Source organism: Chenopodium album, chromosome 2 (genome assembly GCF_948465745.1).
Source record: "Chenopodium album chromosome 2, dcCheAlbu1.1, whole genome shotgun sequence".
Taxonomy (NCBI): domain Eukaryota; kingdom Viridiplantae; phylum Streptophyta; class Magnoliopsida; order Caryophyllales; family Amaranthaceae; genus Chenopodium; species Chenopodium album.
This window is the reverse complement of record NC_137835.1, coordinates 33,387,301-33,412,431: the sequence shown is the minus strand read 5'-3', so window position 1 is coordinate 33,412,431 and position 25,131 is coordinate 33,387,301. Positions and strand designations below refer to the sequence as shown.

Sequence of the window (25,131 nt, the reverse complement as noted above, 5' to 3'; positions counted from 1 at the left end):
TCCTAGAACCTCCGTCTTCAAGACTTGACCAAAATTATGCAACTACTAGTATCTACGATTAGGACTAATCTAAATAATAAGGTACAAATATACTCAACGGTACGCAGACCGTATTTAGATTTACAAAAATACATCACGGATCGTAGTCCGTATTTTCTATCCAAATCGGGCCCCACTAGTTGCCATTTTATAAAACATGTAAGAGAATATGCATTCCATTCATCCATTCACTATTTGTGAATGACCCATGCATTTTACAACGATAAACAAGTAACAATGTGTTAGTTGAGACGATTAATACAAGAGGGGGGTGAATTGTATTGAGTTCCTAATGACTACTTTTTGCGGATTAATAAACAATGCATATAGGAACTTGCTAGATTACACAGATTTTACGAGGAAACCTTTCAGGGCCCAACTGAAAGTAAAACCTCGACCCTGCCTTAGGGATTTCAAACACACAAACTCCACTATAATAGGGCAAACACCAAGTTACAATCTATTAGACACGGACCTTTATTTTCACAAGATCCTCACTGGACTTGCTACTTGATAGGACCCTATCCTACCCAATCTAAGTACCACACTTAGATTCACTCGTACCACCAAAGTACTACACGTACTGCCAAAGTACAAACTACTTGCACCACCTAAGTACAGAACTCTCAGCCTCACCTCGAAGCTTACAAAACTGTATATAAAGCAAACAATAAACTCACCCAAATAACCCAACCCAATACAAGTGTACGACACCTAGTATGATAGGTAAGCAATGCACGAAATCCGAAACTAATATGACAAGTTAGAAGCTTGGTAAACTTACTCAATTATAGCACTGTGATTTCTCCACGCATAAACTCACAAAAACCTAAAACCATTTTTCTCTCTACTATTTATACAAGTATCACTCATATAGAAAGTAGGTTTTCTAAAAGATAAATAATACCTCTGTTTCGTATTAATTGCAACTTTGGAATATTTTATATCTCACAAATAATACCCCAAAGTTGCAACTAATAAGAAACGGAGGTAGTATGTTAACTTAACTTATCTTTAAACACGGTTTTATGTAAATCAAGTGGAATAAAATCTTTTCCGGAAAATAAGATTAAAAAGATATTTGTTAAAAAGATTTATCTTTTTAACAAACTGATTTAAAGAAAACGATCTTTTTAGAAAATCTTTTCCTAAAATCTATCTTTTATAATTTTCCATATTATTTTATTTACCAAGCCAACTTGTCCTGCTTCTAATAAACTTCACGCAATAACCTACTTATCATATTAACAATAATCTAGAAGATAAAAACCTTAACTAAATATAATTGCTGCACCGCGCTTTTAGTCGGGTAGATTACTTGGGCTCCAAGCTTATTAAGTTCCACCAAAGAACTTAAGCTTGATGTCTTCAAGTTCCTGTTAGGGAACTCAGTTCTTGTTAGAGAACTAGTTCTTGTTAGAGAACTCTTCTTCTGATTTGTTTAACTCCTTCAATAAAGATCTTTTCATGTCTTCTTAGTTCCTGCTACTTCTTCCATTACCACGATCAACTTCACCTAAACTAATCAAACACTTGAAAACCTTTATTAGTTGAGTTTGCTTTAGTTTAAGTTCCTCGTCATCAAAACCTTTATGCTTCAACAATTTCCCCCTTTTTAATGATGAAAAACTTAAGCAAACTCTAGAAACAAGTTAAACAAAATAGAAGGTCGTATTTTTGTGTTTTTGGTTTATTGACAGAAAGTAAACACACACGGAAATAAAAACAGAAACAGAAAGAACAAAACAAAAACAAAAATAAACAAAGCAAACAAAATAGAAATAAACTAAACTACTATAAACTACTATAGCATCATATCAGAGAAATTTCTGATACTTTCTCAACTGAAACCCAGAACAACTTTAGCCTCCAAGTTTGCTTCTTCTTTTCCCCCTTTTGGCATTATCAAAAAGTCTTGTTTTTCAAGTTATTGAGCATCTAGCCACAGCCCCACAAGCAATTCATCGAAGGTGGGAAACTGAAGGCAGCGCTGCTAACTTCCCTTAAGTTAGTTCCACTCTCCTGCATAAGCATTCATAACATACAAAGACATATATGTATAGACAGTTCCAAAAAGCATTCATTTAAAACCAAAATAAACATCCTGCTGAACAAAATTTTACAAACCAAAATAAATTGTTCAAGCATTTAAAAACATAAGCTGAAAATGTTCATGACTGCAAAAGGAGTAAGGATAGGCTAATATAAGTAAGCTGAAAGGTAAATGGCTAAGTTTGCAAGAGGCTTAGAATCTGTTTGTTGTCTTCCTTTTGTTGCGCAATAAGAGCTTCCAGCTTGTGCTCAAGACTCTATATCTGCTCTTGGAACTCCTCCTTTTGTTCCTTCATAGCCTTGTCCTGTTCCTGCACAAGCTTCTTTTGTTCTTTTAGTGCCTTCCCTTGCTCTTGTATAAGATTTTCCAGCTTTTGAACCTAAACCTTTCCAACTGATTCCTTCACTTGAGTTTCAACTCTTTCCATTCTATCCATCAGTTAACTTGCCCATCAAGCACTTTCTCATCAACATCCAATTCTAAAGGTTTCTCTAGATTGGTTTGAGGAAGAGTACTTGTTGATAGCCTCCTGCTTTTCCTAACAGGTTGATCCACCACTTCTTTTTCCTTTCTTTTTCATGTTCCCTTTTCTTTCTTCTCCTCACTCTTCTTCAACTTCTGTATTTTCCCTTGCACCACCTCCAGACTAATACCAGCCAGTGTTTCTTCATTGATCACATTTTTTGGCTTTTCATCCAAGCCACCATACTTCCCTTTTAACACCACACCCAGACTTTCAAAAATAGTAGACAAAATGGCTCCATACCCTACTTTAGACTTTCCAGGAATACAATGTGCTAAGTGTTGATACATTAAGGAGGGGAAATTAACCTTAATTCTCCTTTAAATGCAGAAAATTACTGCCATATCCATCAAACATGCTTCCCCTTCCTTAGCAGTTCTAGGCAGAATTGTTTTCTTAACAAGGTTAAACAGCAATTTGTTCATAGGGCTTAGATCATTATGACTCATAATGTTCTTCCCCCTTTTTCCTCCTAAAGCTTCAACTATATCCCCACTCAGATAATTTCCCACTTTTACACTAGCCTTTCCTTTGATGTATGTTTCATATCCCTCAGTAGGAGTTTTCAAGATTTTACCTAGGGTTTCAACATCAAGTTCGATTTTAATACTGTCAACTTCACTAGTAATTACCCCCAATTTTGCTTCAAAATTTTGACAAAATTCAGTCATTGCAATTGGATACATGAAATTATCTGAGGCTTTTTCAACAAATACTCCCACCCTTGGAATTTAATTAAATCAAGAAATTCTAGGAACTTAGCTTGTTTGACCCAATTCAAATAAATTCTGTGACCATCTATATACCTCCTTGCTTGTGACTCAAGTTCCGCTTGATCAGCGATCTCCTCTTCTTCCTCCTTCTCCGATTCTTCTTTGTCAAAATTCCCTATCTTCTCAGCGAAATCCTCAACTTCCTTAATGTGCTCTTCAACCGTCTTCCTTTGTCCTTTCTTCTCTTTCCATTCTTTTAATTTTTCGATGAGTTGCTCATAGGTTAGGTTTTCGGTTGCAGCGGGTTTTGGATTTTACATGTTGTCTGAAGAAGGGGGTACTGATTGTGTTCCGGTGAAGGTGACAATTGGAAGTGATGGAACTTCTTCTTGTTCTGTGGGATGATTGTTTTGTGAGTTTTTAGAGGAGCTAAGAGAGGTAATTATGGCCATTGTTATCTTTTAGAGGGTTTTAGAAGGGTGTAGAGCCTTTTCACAGTGGTGTAAATTTGATTTAACAGTGATGATGTAAGGTGGTTGAAAGAGGCTTTTTATATTAAATGAAGAGGTGTGAGGGATTTAAGGGGTTTTATTGTGCAGTCATTAATTGAACAAGTTCAACTAATTTTTCGAAATTAAATTATGCAGGATGAATTTACCAAAATTATTTTCTTTCCAAATTCATTTAATTTAAAGAAAACTTTCTAAAAATAAAACACGCAATGGGAACACGCTTTCTACACACATGCAATGTACGTTACTACTAGCAAATTTAATTGAGCGTTTAATGAACTAACCTTCAGTGATCAACAACAGTGACACTTCAGCTATGTTTAGCACACCAAGATTGTACTAGATGCTCTTTTTGCTCTATTTACATTATTTTCGACTTTGCCATATCTTGGAACTTCAGAAGCAATCAATTCAGCTTGATCATCCCAAGTTCCAGTCTCAATTTCTCAAATCTTTCTCTGTTCAAGGGTTTGGTCAAAATATATGCAATTTGATATTCCGTATTACAAAATTTCAATTTAATATTCCCTTGTTCCACATTATCTTTTAGAAAGTGATGCCTAAGCTAATGTGGATGTGTTTTACCTTAGAGTGTTGAACTGGATCCTTAGAAATACATATAGCACTTGTGTTATCACAGTAAATAGACACACACTCAAAAATAATACCAAAATCTCTAACCTGTTGCTTTATCCAGAGTACTTGTGAACAACATGCGGCTGCTGCCACGTACTCAGCTTCAGCTATAGATAATGCAACTGTGTTTTGCTTCTTGGAACCCCGGGAAACTAAACAAGGTCCTAAAAACTGTACCATACCTGAAATGCTTTTTCTATTAACCAAATCACCTGCATAGTCAGCATCAGTAAAGCCATTTAAATCAAATGAGTCACTTCTAGGATAGAAGAGACACAAGTCATCAGTTCCTTTCAAGTATCTAAGGATTCTCTTTACTGCTTTCAGGTGAGACTCCTTTGGGTTTGCTTGGAACCTGGCACACAAACCTAAACTGAAAGATATGTCAGGTCTACTAGCTGTTAGGTAAAGTAGAGATCCTATCATACCTTGATACATAGGTTGATCAATACAAGTTCCAGTTTGATCTTCATCCAATCTAGTTGCTAAACCCATTGGAGTATCATTGGTCTTAGCATTTTCAAGCTTGTATTTCTTGATCAGTTCCTTGATATAATTTTGTTGATGGATCATGATTCCTTCTTCAGTTTTCTTGATTTGCAATCTGAGGAAGAAATTTAATTCTCCCATCATACTCATTTCAAACTCTCCACTCATAAGGTCAGCAGAATACTTGCACAAAGATTCGTTAGTTGCACCAAATAAAATATCATCTACATAAATTAGTACAACTAGGATATCAGTTCCATTTGATTTTCAAAAACAAAGTTTTATCAATTTTGCCTCGTTTAAAATCATTTTTCAAAAGGAACTTTGATAACCTTTCATACCATGCTCTAGGAGCTTGCTTCAACCCATAAAGAGCTTTGTCAAGCTTATAGACATGGTTTGGGAACTCCTGACTTTCAAATCCAGGAGGTTGTTCCACATAGACCTCTTAATTTAGAAATCCATTTAAAAATGCACATTTAACATCCATCTGGAACAACGTGAATCCCATATAAGCAGCAAAAGCAATAAGTAAACGAATAGCCTCTAACCTGGCTACTGGAGCAAATGTTTCTTCATAGTCTATTCCTTCTTGTTGATTGAAACCTTGTATAACAAGTCTTGCTTTGTTTCTGACAATAATCCCATGCTCATCTAGCTTATTTCTGAACACCCACTTTAAGCCTATAGTCTTCTTATTCTTGGGTCTAGGTTCCAGATGCCAGACTTTATTTTTTTCAAACTCATTTAGTTCAGCTTGCATAGCATTAATCCAGTCTGCGTCAGTTAAAGCTTCAACATAGTTCTTAGGTTCCATAGAAGAGAGGAATGCATAGAATGCACAGAAGTTTCTAAGCTGAGATCTGGTCTGAGTTCCTTTTGAGATATCACTTATAATTGCATCTATAGGATGTGACTTCTGATATTTGCATCTAAAGGATGTGACTTCTGATATTTCCATCGCTTAGGTGTAAAGTCCTTTACTGGATACAATCTTTCCTGATCATTATTGATTGTTTCTTCTGTAGGAACTCGTTCTTGAGTCTCAATTGGAACTTCAACAGGATCTTCCTCATTCTGATTTTGATTTTGTTCTTGAGGAGGAGTTCCTGGTGCATTCTCTATTTCTTGATCTTCATTTGCTTCAGGATTCGTTTGCTCAGCAATTTCAATTCAACTTGCTGCTTCTACAATGATGTTGATTCTTCATCTGGATCTGTCTTGCGTACAAGTCCAATTTCAAAATCATCATCACAATCATGTACATCATTCAATTGTTCAGTTTCATAAAATATAATATGTACAGATTCCTCAACACACATTGTCCTTTTATTATAAACTCTATATGCTTTACTATTAGAGGCATATCCTAAGAATACTGCCTCATCACTACGTTCATCAAACTTTCCTAAGTTTCTTTTACCATTATTATGAACAAAGCATTTACAACCAAAAGATCTAAAGTAAGAAATGTTAGGCATTCTCCCTTTGATTAGCTCACAAGGAGTTTTGTTGGTGATGGATCTAACTGATACTCTATTAAGAATATAGCATGTTGTATTCACTGCATCTGCCCAGAAGTTCCTAGGCAAACCACTTGAGATCAGCATTGTTCTAGCCATGTCTTCAAGGCTTCTATTCTTACGTTCCACCACTTCATTTTGTTGTGGGGTCCTTGTGGCAGAGAAGTTGTGATCCATTCCATGCTCAGTGCAAAATTCATCAAATTTTGAATTCTTAAATTCAGTTCCATGATCTGATCTGAGGTGAATCAGTGGATTACCTGTTCTTCTATGTTCTTTCTTTACAAAAGCTACAAATTCATCAAACGTTTCATCTTTACTAACAAGAAAGAAAACCTAAGTAAACCTTGAAAAGTCATCAACAATAACCATAACATATCTCTTACCACTTCTGCTTTGGATTCTCATAGGACCACATAGATCCATATGAATAAGTTCCAAAGGTCTTTTGGTGCTTACCATTTTCTTAGACTTAAAAGAAATTCGAGTCTGTTTTCCTCTAACACAAGCATCACACACTTTGTCATACAGGAACTTAATGTAAGGAAGTCCTTCCACTAGTTCCTTAGATCTCAATTTATCAAGTAAAGTAAAGCTTGCATGGACAAATCTCTTGTGCCATAATAGAGGATCATTCTCAATTACACTAAGACAAGTTAAACTGCTATTAGGAACGTCATTAAGATCCACAACATATGTGTTCCCTTTACGAGTTCCTTCTAAAATAATGTTCCCAATGTCATTGTGAATGATTCTGCACTTATTGGAAGTAAAGCTTACAGAGTTACCTTTGTCACAAAATTGTGAAATACTTAACAATTTATGCTTGAGGCCCTCGACCAAAAATACATTATCAATTGCATGGGAACTTGACCTTCCTACTTTGCTAATAGCAACTATATCTCCTGTCATGTTATCACCAAAGGTCACAGTTCCCCCATAGTAGGCCTCCGGTGAGAGAAATCTAGATTTGTCTCCAGTCATGTGCTTAGAACAACCACTGTCAAGGTACCATGTGTTGTTCCCCCTCACTGGAACCTGCATGATAAATCAAATGTTAGTTTCAGGAACCCAGGTTTCCTTGGGTTCCTGTGTAACAGCAGCAGGTTCATCATTCTTCTTGATCCAAATCTGTTCTACATGTTTTTCATTTTTATGTGTACTCTTTTCTTTCTTAGGACACTTAACCTGTTTGTTTCCAGTATTGCCACAGAAATAACAAACAATACTACTAGGCAGGTCAACATACTTCTTTTCCTTTTGGAACTTCTTTTTGAAACCCAAACCTTCTGTTCTTTTAGTTTGAGCTTTGGTGATCCAATCTGGAACTCTGTATCCTACAGGTTGTTTACCTTTCCTGGCTTTCTCAAGTTCCCCCTCAAGTCTTGCCTTATCCGCTTTTATATCTTCCAAATCAGATTTTAGTTTTTCAAAATTCGGATATTGAGCAAGTGGAGGAACTTCAGAATCAGGAGTATCAAGACAGAGTTTCATCAAGGATAGTTCCACATTTAACATTATGTTATCATGTTTCAACCTGTCTATAGTTTCTTTCAAATAATTATTATCATCAAACAGACTTAAGAATCTATACTGAATATCAAATTTCATATTATCAACCCACTCACTGTTTTCTTTAAAAGTTACCAAAGCTTCATCACTTTGCTGTTTAGCTCTATGCAATTCTTTCAATTCTTCTTGAATTTCTAAAAATAGCAAATATTAAGTTTTCTTTAGAGAAATGTCTAAGTTCTTTTTGAGAAAACCATACCTCAGATTCTAGTTCCTTCAGTTTTGCTTTTTCATCAGTTTTTGCCATCAAGCATAGATGCACAGTTTCCTCTGACGGTTGATCTTCCTCTTCTTCTGAATCCGAATCTCCCCAAGCAGCCAGCATAGCTTTCTTCACATTGTCCTTGGTGAAGTAAGGCTTATAGAATCTTGACTCTTTGGATTGCTCCTTGCCCTTTTTCTTTCCTTTCTTACCATCTGGTAGTGGACAATCTTTGATGAAGTGATCTTTAGACCCACATTTGAAACAAGTTGTGTTTCTGGAACTTGCATACTTCTTGTTCCTATCAAACTTCTTGTAGTTCATCATCCTTTTGAAATTTATAACTAGCATTGCCATTTCTTCCTCATCAGCTTCCAATTCCTCTGAGTCTTGAGCCTTAAGATCAAGACTCTTGTTCTTGGAACTTTCAGTATTGGAACTCAGGTGAAGTTCATGAGTCATCAATGATCCAGCTAGTTGTTCCATGTTAAACTTCGTGAAGTCCTTGGCTTCTTGCATCGCAGTAACCTTGGATCTCCATCGCTCATCTTGTGGTAGGCTCCTTAAGATCTTTCTTGCCTGTTCATCAATAGGAATGTGTCTTACAAGGGAATTCAATTCATTAATAATATCATTGAACCTAGTAAACATTTCCTCTATAGATTCCTTTGATTGCATTTCAAACCTTTCATATCTAGACATTAACAAATCAATCTTAGAACGTTTTACCTCATTAGTACCTTCATGAGTTACCTCTAGTAGATCCCAAATCTGTTTAGCAGACTTGCATCCCATGATACGATTATGTTCATGAGGTCCAAGTCCACAGTGAAAATACTTTATAGCTAAAGCATTTAATTCAAGTTTCTGATAATCTTCCTTATCATAATCAGAAATAAGTTTAGGAACTACCTCGTTCTTATCATTGGTTACAGTTATTTCAAAATCACCAGTTTCAATAACACGCCAAACCTGGTAATTTTCAGCCTTGATAAAGATCTCCATCCTGTTCTTCCAATAGGTGTAAAACTTACCATTGAACATGGGTGGATGTTGGGTTGAATACCCTTCTTCAAGTTTCTCCTTGTAATTCATCTCTCCAGGAACTTACTCAGCAAAGTTATCTGCTTACACGTGAAAACCTTGCTCTGATACCAATTGTTAGTTGAGACGATTAATACAAGAGGAGGGGTGAATTGTATTGAGTTCCTAATGACTACTTTTTGTGGATTAATAAACAAATGCATATAGGAACTTGCTAGAACACACAGATTTTACGAGGAAACCTTCCAGGGCCCAACTGAAAGTAAAACCTCGACCCTGCCTTAGGGATTTCAAACACACAAACTCCACTATAATAGGGCAAACACCAAGTTACAACTTATTAGACACGGACCTTTATTTTCACAAGATCCTCACTGGACTTGCTACTTGATAGGACCCTATCCTACCCAATCTAAGTACCACACTTAGATTCACTCGTACCACCAAAGTACTACACGTACTGCCAAAGTACAAACTACTTGCACCACCTAAGTACAGAACTCTCAACCTCACCTCGAAGCTTACAAAACTGTATATAAAGCAAACAATAAACTCACCCAAATAACCCAACCCAATACAAGTGTACGACACCTAGTATGATAGGTAAGCAATGCACGAAATCCGAAACTAATATGACAAGTTAGAAGCTTGGTAAACTTACTCAATTATAGCACTGTGATTTCTCCACGCATAAATTCACAAAAATCTAAAACCTTTTTGCTCTCTACTATTTATACAAGTATCACTCGTATAGAAAGTAGGTTTTCTAAAAGATAAATAAGTTAACTTAACTTATCTTTAAACACGGTTTTATGTACATCAAGTGGAATAAAATCTTTCCAGGAAAATAAGATTAAAAAGATATTTGTTAAAAAGATTTATCTTTTTAACAAACTAATTTAAAGAAAACGATCTTTTTAGAAAATCTTTTCCTAAAACCTATCTTTAATAATTTTCCATATTATTTTATTTACCAAGCCAACTTGTCATGCTTCTAATAAACTTCGCGCAATAACCTACTTATCATATTAACAATAATCTAGAAGATAAAAACCTTAACTAAATATAATTGCTGCGTCGCGCTTTTAATCAGGTAGATTACTTGGGCTCCAAGCTTATTAAGTTCCACCAAAGAACTTAAGCTTGCTATTCAAGTTCCTGTTAGGGAACGTTCCTGTTAGGGAACGTTCCTGTTAGGGAACTCAGTTCATGTTAGAGAACTAGTTCTTGTTAGAGAACTAGTTCTTGTTAGAAAACTCTTCTTCTGATTTGTTTAACTCCTTCAATAAAGATCTTTTCATGTCTTCTTAGTTCCAGCTACTTCTTCCATCACCACGATCAACTTCACATAAACTAATCAAACACTTGAAAACCTTTATTAGTTGAGTTTGCTTTAGTTTAAGTTCCTCATCATCAAAACCTTTATGCTTCAACACAATGCATAAACATGCGATAACTAGTAACTAATTTAGGTGGTTAATCCAATTAACACGCCTAATTAAAACTAGTCAAAGTTGTTTTAACCGATTATGTAAATAAGCCCAATTAATATTTGAAGCTCCCACTAAATTCCGCATCCAACTCAATTAATCCAATTAATTAAGCAGGTAAAACTCAATTACTTGCCAAAATAAAATTTTGCAAATGTCGTTCATTAAAACCGAGGCCTAGCCTCCAAAATTTATTAAAATAATTAAAATCAAATTATATTAAATTAACAAAATAATTAAATCGGCAAAATAAGAAAAATTTTACGTGGTCCAAAATATCCAAGTGCCTAGCACTAAGACTTGGAGTGCTCACAACTCGCACAACCGAATGATGCTCAAGGAATGTGGGAGTGGATCACGATGTCGCTAGGCGTTACACCGCCGACATCAGCGAACTTTCACACAACAATTTGTGGCCCATTATGGTCATGTTACATGAGCTCATTGCACCACATTGCTTTGCAAGCAATGTCTACGCATATTCCCCTTAATGATGTACCAAGCTATGCACAAAAAAAAACCCTCACGTAAGCTCAAATGCAAGCACCCTAGGCGGCTTAGCCACGGCAAGCCACAAGGCTTCCATGGTGCGCCAAAGGCTGCACGCACAGCAGCCACCCCACACACACGCACCACTTCAAGGCGCCCAGTAGCCTTGGCAGCCCCATGTGGGTTGCGTGAGCAACCCGACTGGCCGAGAGCATGCTCAAGGCTCTTAGGCCTCGATTTGGTGCTCATGCCTCGGGAAAAATCCCGACTTTGTGTGACATATTTAATCAATTCTTAATTAATTTTAGAATAAATTAATTTTGAGGAAAAATGAAAATATAACATGTCCAACTTAAGTAAATTCATCTAAGTGCATAAACCCAAAATTATTCCAAGAACCATTCTTTAATAAAATTGGTTTAACTTGGTGCAACAAAATAAGAGGGCAATTACTCACTATTAATTTAATCAATTTAAATTAATTTTGAGATTTTGACAAAATAAAGGGAGTTGGAAAAATAAACATAAGTTCAATAAAGATTCCAACTTTAATACTTGTAAATCCTTGAAAAATTATATCTTCCAATATGAAGATAAACAAATTTCTATCACAAGTTTCAAACTTTATGATTCAAATCAACTAAAAAATTATTAAATCAACAAAGTTCAACAAAAATTCATAGAATTTAGTAACTCAAAGTTTCAATCACTTAACATAATTAAAGATTGAACCTTTAGTACTTAGAAGCCTCAAAGAACAACAATTTCACACTTAATGCAATTAATTTGCAATTATGTGAAAAATAAAACCAAGCTTTCAAACACAAATTATCACCAAGTAATCATGCCTAAAAAGTTTTAAAATTGCATATAAAATATGTATTGAACCAATTACATAACCACCATAAATATGCAATTAATTTTCAAGGTTAGAAAGACTTAAAAATTTTTGTAAAACCGAAAACCCCCTCAAAAAGTGCATTTCTGGTTGTTTTTTGGCTAAAAACCAAGTCCTCAAGGATAAAACCATTTCCAGAACGCCTTTTCCACCCAAAATTCACTATTTTTGGGTGGAAATCTGGGTTCGGGAGCTGTAGTCAGCTCTATTACGAGGTTAAAACGGATAAAACGAGCTACTGATCTAATTAACAACTTAAAACCAGAAAAATCAAGCCATTAAAACACCTTAAAAACTATTATGATTTTAAAAATAAACAAGCGAGGCTCTGATACCGCTGTTGGGGTTTGGTGAGTCCGACTCATCGCGGAAATAAACCTAAAAACAAGACCGCACTCGCAATAAATAAAACCATAAACATAATTAACTTAATGACAAGATTAAGATAATAAGATTACCTTTGGAGCGTGCTTCGCCCGACCACTAGGACTCTTACTTGAAATCTAGCCTCGAAATTACGAAAGGCCTCCAACGATGATCCACCCGCAACACGATCACCGACTAGGTCCAATGTCTTGGGGTTAGCAAGACCCGACCAAAAAACCCGAGTAATTGAGTTCAAAGGCTTTCACAAACGTGATACCTTTTTCAACTCTTGAGTTCAAAGGTTTTCACTACTAGTGATCCCATTTCCAACTCTTACTCAAGCATAGTTTCCATTGCCCCTACTTGGGTATTTATAGGAATGATGAGAGTATGATTGTCTCTCCCATAAATGTGGGATAATGAGATTTTCACATTTTATTTTAAAGCTAAAATAAAATTTTTTAAGCAAGCTAGTAATAAATCAACAAGTGTCAACTATACATGAGAGAACAAGTGAGGACCACTTGGAGAGGGGGGGACTAAACTTGCTCCCCACTATCTCCCTCACCTTGCGCCACATGGCAACTCCCACTTGGGCACCAAGGCACCCAAGTGGGCTTCTCATTTGTTGCTCCCCTTAGTCTCGGCCCAGCCATCCCGCACCCAAGTGTTGCGGGTTGCTGCTGTTCTCGTCTAGCAAGCCGCGCATTTCAACTGTAGGCTGCTGCCGAGGCTTGCCTTGTGCGTGTACTTGGTTTCTAGCATTGGTACGCTGGCACGCACCAGCAAGCCAAGGCTCGGCTTGGTGCGCATGCTAGCCACCATGCTACGCATTGTGCCCCTAGCACTCGGTTTGCTCGGGGCACTCCGAAGCTAGGGGTATTTTGGGAAATACGTTGATTTATTACTATTTGCACGTCTCGTCTTTTACTATTTTTGACTCGACTTTCGACGCTTGGTTTCGACGCTCTAAGCTTGAATTTCTAACGTCTAAATAAATATTACTCGGTCGACTCATTAATACCTTCCGAATTAATTCGTCGCTTCGGCTCGTTGGTTGCTTGGATGTGACCTGAAGGGTTCAGTCAAGATTAAGATGTAATATTAATTATGCATTAATATTATTGATCGGAAGCGGCCCCCACCCAGGCATTCCGATCACTTGACCTTACTGAATATATTAGCTTTCTAATAATTCTGAACCCACTATCAGAATAATACACTTGTTCGAAGGACACCATTCCTTTCATATGTTGCATTAACATTCAACCAATTTAACCTAATACATAGTATTAGTTTGGAGAAAATTGAAACTTTGTTTGTACGCCTTTGAGATCTCAGGAATTACTTTTTGCAATAAGAATAAAGTTGAGGCCAATACGGGAAAATGTGACTACATGACTCACTTCGTACCATCATCTCCGATCCTCATTTCATGGTTCCGAACAATAAGGAGTTAATAATCTCATGGAATATGAACGGAGTGTAACCTTCATGGGTCAATCGTTGTTGTCTATCATTGTCCCTTATTCGTGGTTGCCTTAAGTGATCCGCGAACGGTTTACAAGTTCCTTAAAAACTTGTTAATTGGCGACTCCCTACTTTGCTTTGTCCCTAATCGTTATGTCAAATCCCGCTTCCTATGATTGCTAAGCATATTCACACATGCTTATGTAGGCGCACTACATTTGACACCTACACTATTTTTGGGGTTTGGTGGGTCCGACTCACCGCGGAAACAACCCCGACCCGAAAAACCACTCGCAATTAATAAAACCATAAAGCGTAACAAATAAAAATAAAAGGATAAAATCAGAATTACCTTTGAAGCGTGCTTCGCCCTCAAAGTCGAGCTTTTACTTGAAAGCTTAAGCTCCAAAAATACGCGAGCCTCCTACGGAAATCCACCCGCAAAAACTACTAACGACTTTTAGGTCTGTTACCTCGAGGTTAGCGAGGTCCGACCAAAACCCGAGTATTATATGAGTTTAAGAGTTTTTGCTAATGCAAAGGTCTATTGAACTCCTACTCAAGCAAAGAATTCCCAAGCCATGATTTGGCTATTTATAAGGAAGGATAGCTTGTGAATTCCACTCATCTTTCAATGTGGGACTTTTTCACAAAAAGATCCCACATGGAAAGATTGATGAATTCAATCCTTAGTTAAATAAACCAAGGAACAAGTAACAAGTGTCACATTGTTAGGTGAGGACCACTTTCCCACTTGGTCCCCAAGGCAACTCACATGCATTGTGAGCTAACCATGTGTCACCCAACCTTGAGCCCCAAGTTGGGTTCGGTTGGGTCACTTTCTTTTGGCCCGTGTCCATGACCCGTCACCCGGGTCCACGGCTCCTTGCCACACGTGCCGCCACCGTGGCGCGATGCCACATGGCACGCTGCCACCATGGCGCTCTGCCACTTGGTGGCTGCCAACGTGTGCTGCCAATTGGAACGCTCCTATTTGGCACACTCTTTTAGCCTTTATCGTGGCTAGGATTTTACTTGTTACTTAAAGCATTTTCCCGTCTTGCCAAATCCTAAATTTTGGCTCGACATTTGAGATTCTCCGACGCTCGGTTTCGACGCTCCATGCTCGAATTACCGACGTCTAAATATTTAATACTCCGGCGACGAATTAATTTCTTCCGAATTAATTCTTCAAGTTGGTTCGTTTACTGCTAAGGTGTGACCCGAAGGGTTCAGTCAAGATTAAGCTGTAGTATTAATTATGCATTAATATTACTGATCGGAAGCGGCCTCCACCTAGGCATTCCGATCACTTGACCTTACTGAATATATTAGCTTTCTAATAATTCTAAACCCACTAACGGAATAGTACACTTGCTCGAAGGACATCATTCCTTTCAATCTCCCACTTATCCTTCCGGACAAAGGCGCATTTAGTATATAGCCTTTTTCCTATGTCGCTTAATGTCTCTTCATGAACTATAAGGTAAGATTATTTTGTCATCCTTATTACGTCCAGAAGTGTTTCTCGATTCCGAGTTCAACTGTCAATAAACAGATGATTTGTAAAATCCATCCGAGCACGGCCATGCATTTTCACATTCTCGCTCTACAAGAGGCCTTGTATTGTACAAAGACATCTTCCCTATTTTAGTATGGGGACATTCCCAGTCTTGTAATGTAGCTCCTCTTACTGAGAGGACCTAGCCGCCCGAGTGTTGCCGTTATAATCCCCTATTACGGCAGGCGTTTGACAACATCAAAGAGGACTAGTACTCAAACAAGAGAACTCACAATACTCAGGGTCGACGAAATAGGTTCCGATAGCCATAATGAGAAGTATACTTATGACAATTTTAATCTCTTAAAGTATTCTCATAGGTCGATCCAGTATGGTTCTAAACCAATACCTGTGCAAATGATTCATGACAATCATGTCCTTGTAGCACATGAAACAGTGCTATGAATTAAACTACACACTAATCTCAACTGGTCATTAATCGTCCATCGTTTAAATGACCTCGATTAGGGATATATTTGATTATAATATTCAACGTTCACTTAATAGGTGTTTCCTTACCAAGACTGGTCTTGATACCCTATTTTGAATATTCAAGAATCGAATGGACTCATTATTTAATTCTAAACCACAATTAAATAGCAAATAGAGTGATAAAAAAATGCATGAAATTTTAAATTACTCCAAAACCTGAATGGTTCATCTTACAATAAATGGTTTTTCCGAATATTTTAAGAGTATCACTCTTTATAAAACATCTATAGAAATCACACCCATATCTAATATGCTTGATTTCTTTCATGCAATTGTGAATGTTGTCGTTCACTTATTGCATAGGTTTAGTTATAACTACTTTGCTAATCTTAGCATCTTCATTACTGATCACTTTCATAATAAGATGATAAAATTTGAGAGTGTCATGGATTATATGTGATTTAGGATTTATTGTCCAAGTGATGGCTACCACTCATTTTCATGATTGTGACTTTCAACTTGACAACCTAAAATCATTAACGTTCAGCAACGAACTTTTCATAGAACATCTTCTTTATTACCGCCATTAAGGCAACAATGTTCTCAACATATATTTTAGTAGACTTCCTGATGATGCTTTGCTTGGGCTTCACTCCAAACGGCTCACAATGATTTGGGATACCCTAATCACTTGTGATCATGGAAATTTTCCTTAAATTCCTGCACATTACACATGGATCCACGTCCATGTTAACATTCTCAAGCCACGACTTATTGTTAGCTCGTGCTTATAAACGGCTTCCTTGTTAAGGATCTAATCCTTGTTAATGTTTGTGCTTGCAACAACAATTCTCAAATCGTATTTGTTTCCACAAGGCAAGAACTCATCCTGTTACTTATCCACGTACTTTGGATGTTCTTGGCCATAATCTAACGATCTATTACATAGATTCAGGTTGATTGGTACTACATACATACTTCACATACTCTAAGCAAGTAAGTCCTGTGACGATTCCATATCACAGCGTACATGATGGATTAAATTGCAGAGTAATTCTCAATCTTATTCCATCAATTTGTCATTTTAGCTCATTCAGTTTCACTGAGTCTTTGCTAAACAATTTGCTGTGTGATATGGTTGAAAGTCTCTATTAGAGTCTTTCATGTTTCACTTAGTATTTAGCCTAGCTTATACTTAGTTCAAACATTTACTTAGTTTTATACATACGGGACAAAAGTCTTTCAAAGTCCTTCAATTCATGTTTAACACGGTAAAATCCTTTACACGTTCAAACATTTTATTAAGTCTATACAATATAACTTAATACCTAATACATACTAAGTATCGTCTTTTGCTTGGTCCATTGTTGAAAATAATTTCAAATCTAAGCATTTAGCATTTGATAGTTATTTCACAATAGAGTTTGTAAACTTCTCGTTGGACCTTTACTTTTGCTCCCACTAAACTTCTTATTCATGAGAATTTCTATGTTTCTCCATGAGTCAATCCTCTTATTAACTTCATGAGAAAACACGTTCCAATTCCTATAAACAGTACTTCCTTTAATCCCATGACGGATTCCTTAAGCTTGCTTTTAAATCTAGCATTATTTAGATTTTCAAAACCCTTAGACTATTCCATAGTCACTTCCAAAATCCTATTTTGGGAAGGCGGTTTTGGTATCTATTTTACCATATTTCATATGAGCAATTTTGCTAAAACAATCAAGAAAAGACTTTAGCATTCCAATTGGTGAATAGGTTTTTATTAAAATCAACTCCGTGAATTTAATTGTATCCTTTTCAAAGAATCTAGCTATGTATGCATATACATTTCCACATTTTTTAGTTTTCTACTTGAAAACTTATTTGCAATCGATGGGTCTTTCACTCTTTATGCAAATTTATCAAGTTTCAAACATGATTTTCAAATATGGGGTCTGTTTCGGATTTTCATGGCCTCTAACCATTATTCGGAATTTGGTTTTGTCGTAGCTATCTTACAAGACATTATTCCTTTACTATCTAATAGTAAATAGTATGCTTGTAAGTCTTAGGTTTATTTCTAACTTAATAGAAATTTATAGGATTCAATCCAAGCCTTTGGTGAATTCTATACCTATATGGGGCAATTGCATCAACCACTGAGTTTCAAGGCGCTTCCAAAGCCCTTTTATTATGTTGATCTTACTCCAACATTTCTGATGTTTTGTGAGTAATGAATTCTCTTTTAAGGCACTTGTAAAGTCCTTTTGAGTATTCTTGATCAAGCATTCTCACGAAGCCCTTTTAAGGTTTTCCGAGATTCTCAATTCTAGTTTGTTGCTAAGCTCGTTTGTCATCGAGTTCATTTTCCTCCCACTTGTCGTTTTGGAAACTTGTTACTTTCCAAAAAGACACCACTTAGAGAAACAAACACTATGTTCTCAATTAGGTTGTGGAGGTAATGCCAATGTTCTCACTTAAATGCTTACAAAGAGACATGTATATTGTCTTTGGGTAAAGTTTGTTGTGAAATAAACAGTTAGCTCCCACTTGAGCTATCTTAGCATTTAATGAGCCATTAAGCTCCCACTCAACTACCTAGCTCTTGCTAAGCTGGTGAACTCCCACTGAGTCACTTAGCTCCCACTGAGCCAATTAGCTCCCACTAAGCCAATGAACTCCCACTGTGGCTCATAGTTTTAGACATATATTTGAAAAGACATTTATAAGATAATATTATCCATAATTTAATATGGTGTCCTTTCTTAGCTTCGACATTTTGTTTAGTGTAACATTAGTCCTTTGTGCAAATCTTAAGAACTTTATAGGAAGGGATGTGATCCATCATTGTTCGAGTCATTTTTAAATGGCATCGAGGTCTCCGTGAAGACACACTATGTTCTTTGTGGAGTTATTTATGAAAATTTCAATTTCATAACTTTGTGATGGTCACGCTTGGCTCAAGCAAACATCGCTCGATCTAATCTAGACGTTTTGATATCTTGCCAAGTCGATTCTGTACTTCACTAAACTCTTGAACTATTCAAGTTCAAGTTTGTTCACATTTGATGAATATAGCCATATTCTTTCAAATTCTTTGTGAAACGTTGAAGTAAATGAATCCTCTTTAGCTTTCAGAGTCAATAATCTATACCAAGAACAATAGCTCTTTACTTTGTCGGTTTCAACAAGTAAGACTTGCTTGTCTTAGAACGATTCCGAAATCGATCAACTATCTAGAGCCTATCTAATAGAGCCTTGAGTATGTTCTTGTCGATGTGACATTGCTAAAGATGTTTGGAACGCAAATCATGCCCATGAATTTGAGCTTTTGCTAGTTTATCATGTTAAGATAATGTTTGTTTATAATCAAGCATTCTTGACTCGTGGTTTAGACAACCATGCCATTCAAATAAATTTTCAACTATTTGTCATTGCTTTGAATGTGAGTCTTTCCGTGTGTAAACGGATCAATTGCTGATTATGGAACACAATAACCATTTATTTGTTCCAGCCTTAGCTTAAAGCTAAGGTCTTTAAACAAAGCATACGTCCTTACAACTGATGTAGCACCACTTGCTTCATTCTTAGCTTGTAAGTCGATAACTTAGCTTATCTTCAATAGTTTGAGGTTACTTTCAAAGTGGAACACTCAAGCAGTATCCGATACTTGTGAAGATAACGAATTGTTAAGTTAACTACAATAACATGAACTCATGGGTTGAAATGGAATCTTATTCCTTTTCTTCATTCCTCGTTTCCTATATTTCTTATCATACTTTATCTCATAATATTTTAAGAACCATTTCTTTAAGAGTCTTTGACTTTGATACTTTGTTAGGCATAATTAAGCATCTAATAAGCCGTAAAATAAAGTTCCATCTTTTCCTTTAATTCACACTTGAATTACTACATCAATGAGTCCTACTCATCTATGTATTAAGCGAAAAGATATGTTGGTTGTCAATATAGACAATTTGAGTTTGCAACTCAATACTTCATGTTTTATCAAAACTACCCAGTATTTTGAATACATGATGTCCAACCGTCCTTTCAGACTTTGTTATAAAAATCATTTATGAGAATAATCATTGATGTGTCTATTTTATATAATATTTTACCCCCGTCCCTTGGTCATAATTAGTAGTGTTTTTGGCTCTTTGGAGCCACTTTTATTACTAATTGGTGGTTTCTAGTGTTTTCGTAGATTTGGTTGACTTTTGCAGGGATTTACACTTTTGGAGTATTTTCCTGAGATATTATAGAGCAATTACGAGCACTGGAGAAGCACGACCAGATTTTATAGCCCAGGGCCGGTTAGAGCCATCGAACCGGTGATTAAGGGCTCGGTATAGGTGATACTGGGGCATTTGGACCAAGTATTCAAGAACCGAAGAGGAAACCCGGATTGGCCCGAAGAATTGGAGCCCAATCGTAGTCCAAATAGTGGCCCAAGAGAGCCGCCCGGCCAAAGAGGCTAGCGCCCGGAGGCGCGCCCGACCGGGCCGGAGAAGCAAAGGTCGGCGCCCGGTGACGCGCCCGGTCGGGCGCCAGATTCAACCTGAAGAGCAAAAAGGCGCGCCCGATCGGGCGATGGCGCGCCAGATTAAGCGGTGTCTCGCCCGATCAGGCGCCTGTTTTTATTAGGAGTTAATTTTGTCGTTTAAGTTTGTTTTAGTTTAGGATTTGTACGGAGTATAAATACTCCTCCGTAATACGATTTTAGGATCTCTCTTTTTACTCTTTCTTGACTCTCTTAATTGTTTTTCTTAGATTTTCTCTCTCTCATACCTTTGTTCTTAATCTACTCTTAATTCCAGATTTATTTTGGTAACTATTTCTCTTCTCTTAATCTTAGTTGTTTATTTCATTCCTTTGATCATGTCTTGCTTTATTGCTTTGATTTGTTTAGTTTCTATTATGTGTGAGTAGTTCAATTTCTAGGGTTTGTGGGGATCCATAAATAATATGAATGGGTGATTTATTGTTGTTGATTATCAATGCTAGATTAATTTCCTATTGATTGATTTAATGCTTTGTGACTAGATTAGGCCTGATCTTTTATGCATTGAGTTTGACAATATTGATTCGAGATTCGACAGATGAGAATTAATGTTTAGGTCTAGTTTCAATAGGCAGGTTAATTTATAAATGGTTAAGTCGAGATTCGAAAGATGAGATTTAATACCGGTAAATTAATTGTGTGATTATAATACGTAGCGAAAGCCCTTTATAATCTGATTAATATATGCATTGATGAACGATTATTATATTCTACCCTGGAATATTATTTATTGGTGAACCTATGCCCTAGATCCTTTTATATATTATTTTCTCCTTATTCTTGATCTCCGTAGTTTAGTTTATTATTCAAATATAAATTTTGGTTACCTCATAATCTAGATTATATTAGTTAATTAGGAATAGAAAGATCCGTTTCTCTGTGGATTCGACCCTACTTCCCTATCTACATTAGTTAGAGGATTTAGGAATTATTTTTTATTTGGGGATACGACTTTACCCTGTCAAAATTTGGCGCCGTTGCCGGGGAAACGGTTTTATTTTTGTTTCTGATTATTTTTGTAGTCTAGGTTATTTCTTTTTTGTATCAGGGAACGTTAGTTTTTTGAGGCAAATCTCATATTTGCTTTTAGTTTTTTTGTTTATGCCCAGGTGTTCCAGATAAGGGTACATCCCATTCGATCTTGAGATCGAAGGATCCTTTCATAGATAGAAGAATTTCTACAAGCAAATTCTAGCAGATTCTGGTGATAATAATAATCACCAAGACCCTCCAACTGGTTTTAGCGATTCAGAGGTATCATCAGATCCAGAATCAGAGATGACAGCTCCAAATAAGCTCAGTGATTACTCACAACCCAAGCTTTCAGATTTTCCACATCTCACTCCCACTTCGGCTCTTGATGGGGTACAATTTGAAATTAAACCATAATTTATAACGATAATAGAGAGGAAGCAATTTAGTGGAGCCAAGGGTGAAGACCCAAATCTTCACATTGCCGACTATTGTCAATATTGTAATACCATCAGGCAAGCCAGGGTCACACAAGACCAAATCAGGGAGATTCTCTTTCCCTTCTCTTAAACTGGAAAAGCTAAATTGTGGTTTAATGGCTTAAATAGAACTGCACTTGGTATAACTGACTGGGAAACTCTTGTTTTGAATTTTTATAACAAGTATTATCCTGCAGAGAGAACAGTCGTACTACGGAGTGCGATTCAGAACTTTCCCCAAGAAGCCGATGAATCTTTGTATGAGGCTTGGGAGAGGTTCAAGGACCTACAAAGAGAATGCCCCCATCATAATTTAGCACAATGGCAGTTAATCCAAGCCTTTTATAATGGCATTGGAAATTCTTCTAGAATAATTTTAGATTCTGCAGCCAGTGGGAGATTTATGATTCTCAATGTTGATGATGCAGGTCGGGTTATTGAAGATATGGCGATACATAATTCCCAATATGGGAATCCTAGAGGATTTGCTAACAAGGGGAAGCATAGTGTTGACTCTGTATCCTTTTTGCAAGCTCAATTGACCTCTATCTGCCAAAAATTAGATAATCTTAGCACTGCTAATGTAGCTAATGTTTCTGCAATTAATAATAATTCTAATGAGGTTTTCTGTGAAAATTGTGGAATTTTAGGTCATTGGGAACAAGATTGCAGGAGTTCCGTGGAGCAAGTTAATGCCTTTCAAGCTTATAGGCAAAATAACCCATACTCAACACCTACAATCCTGGGTATCGGAATCATCCGTACCTTTCCTACCGGAGTACCAATGTTCAAAATCCACCACCACAAGAACCACAGGCGCCCCAGCAACAGCAGCAGAAATATTACCATCCTAATGCTGGCCAGAAGAACCAACCACAACGATCCTCCTCATCTTCCGACCCTTCTTTGGTGGAAATTACAGCGATGTTAGTTAATATGAAGAAGCATATGGAGAGTAGAGATGCGACAATTGATTCAATCCTAGCGCACAATAAAATTGTAGATAATCAAATTGCGCAACTTTTCGCTACTCTACAAGCCCGCCAACAGGGAGCTCTGCCGGCACAGCCGACCAAGCCTACGGATCAAGCCTATGCAATTACTCTAAGGAGTGGTTTAAACTATGAAGGGCCCTCTATGCCCAGAGTTGATGAACCTGTTTTATTAGATAATTCTAATCTTGATTCCGTTAAACCTGACAATGTAGCTACTAGCCCTGCAGGGCTAAAGCATATTACTAATATATCTAATTCTAAATTGTAGGGTACGACTCCAGAGAAGGTGGCTACTCCAGATAAGAGCAATAATGCTCCAAAGCCAGTTATCAAACTTCCATTCTCCAATCGTCACTTGAAGACAAACTTGGATAAGCAGTTTGGTAAGTTCCTGGAGATGGTAAAAGATTTGAAGGTAACAGTTCCCTTCACTGAATTAATCACACAAATTCCTTCATATGCAAAATTTATGAAAGAAATATTGACAAGAAAAAGGTCTATTAGTTAGGTAGAGACAGTAGCTTTCACTGCAAAGTGTAGTGCCGTACTTCAGAATAAATCTCCACCCAAATTAAAAGATCCGGGTAGCTTTTCTATCCCTTGTCATATAGGAAATCTAATAATTGATAATGCATTGTGTGATTTGGGTGCTAGCGTTAGTGTTATGCCATTATCTGTGTGTTCCAAACTGAATATGGGTAAATTAAAATCGACTAATATTACTCTACATATGGCCGACCGTTCTTTCAAATACCCCTTAGGTATTTTAGAGTATGTCCCTGTTAGAGTAGGTAAATTCTTTATACCCGTTGATTTTGTTGTTCTTGATATGGCTGAGGATATGCAAACCCCAATTATTTTGGGTAGACCATTCCTCAACACTCCAGGAGCAATCATAGATGTGAGAAGTGGCAAGTTAACACTAATAGTAGGGGATGATAAAATTGTTTTCAATCTTAATAATACTCCTAAAATCCCCATGACTGAGGAGAAATGCTTCAGCGTTAATGTGGTTGAGAATTATTCTAACAAGCCCCAATCTCTTGAAAAAGATCCCTTAGAGGCGGTATCTTGTGTTGCATCCCTTCCAGATGAGATAGACAAATGGCAAAAGGAAGTTGATGCAATAGAAAGAGCCCTCTACACTGTTGGTCTTGGATTTGAGGGCGAAAAGGTGGAATCAATCAAGCAAGTAGTGCAATTTGAGCCTACGGTAAGTGTTCCGCCATATCGAGTTGCAAGTGTTGAATGCAATGACAATTTGAAGCAACCCTTGATCAAAGAAGGATCTTTGGTGCGTAGCATTGAAGAACCCCCAATCCAAGTCAAGGAGGATCCACTAGACAAGGTGAATTGGTGCCCCACAGGGTATGTCAGGAAGCCGCTTCGTAGCCTAAACACCGCTAGACCGGGTGAGAAACCACCCGATCAAGCGTTAGGCCAAGGGTCCTATTTATTATACTTGGTAAGAAGGTCGTGTGGGACCTAGATAAACCAGCGCTTTGCGGGAGGCAACCCGTATTTTTAATGCTTTTTAGACTAGTTTTTCTTTCTTTTTCTTATGAGGGGAGAGATGAGGGAATTTAATGAGTTTTATGAGTGTTTATACAGGTTTGAAAGTAAGGAGTTAGCCAAAATTTTAAGAAAGGAAGAAAGTAGAGATTTCGTCAATAAGCCTCGGGCCCGACCAGGCGCGAGAGCTAGGTTTTAAAATCAAGTAATTTCGCCCGACCAGGCGATGGGCGCTGACCGGGCGCGAAACTCGTCATATACGGACATTTTTGTCCGCCCGACCGGGCGCGAGATGAGGCGAAAATTCGAGCGTTAGATCGCCCGACCGGGCGAAGGGCGCCCGACCGGGCGCAAGAGTTTACGTAAAATCGGGCAACTTAGATCGCCCGACTGGGCGAGCCCCCGCCTAACCGGGCGCGACGCCCCGACCTCTCCTTCTTCTTCTTCTTTCTTCGTCTTTTTTCCTCATTTCACTCTACTTCCTCCATAACTTTTTCTCTCTAAAACTCAAATTCTCTCTAGCTTCTCTCTAAGATTTCTTCTCCAATTCTCAACCAAATTCAAAACTTTTTACATATTATTAATCCCCTCTTCATCCTCGACATTTCCATA

The 25,131-nt window shown here is 37.2% G+C and overlaps 1 non-coding gene across 1 annotated transcript; it reads right to left on the bottom strand.

Annotated features, from left to right (window-relative positions):
• Nucleotides 1-22,220: 22,220 nt before the first annotated feature.
• On the bottom strand, nucleotides 22,221-22,327 carry LOC145607445 (small nucleolar RNA R71). The gene has a single exon (XR_014105564.1). It is a non-coding gene; the product is annotated as a small nucleolar RNA R71 (small nucleolar RNA).
• Nucleotides 22,328-25,131: the final 2,804 nt, after the last annotated feature.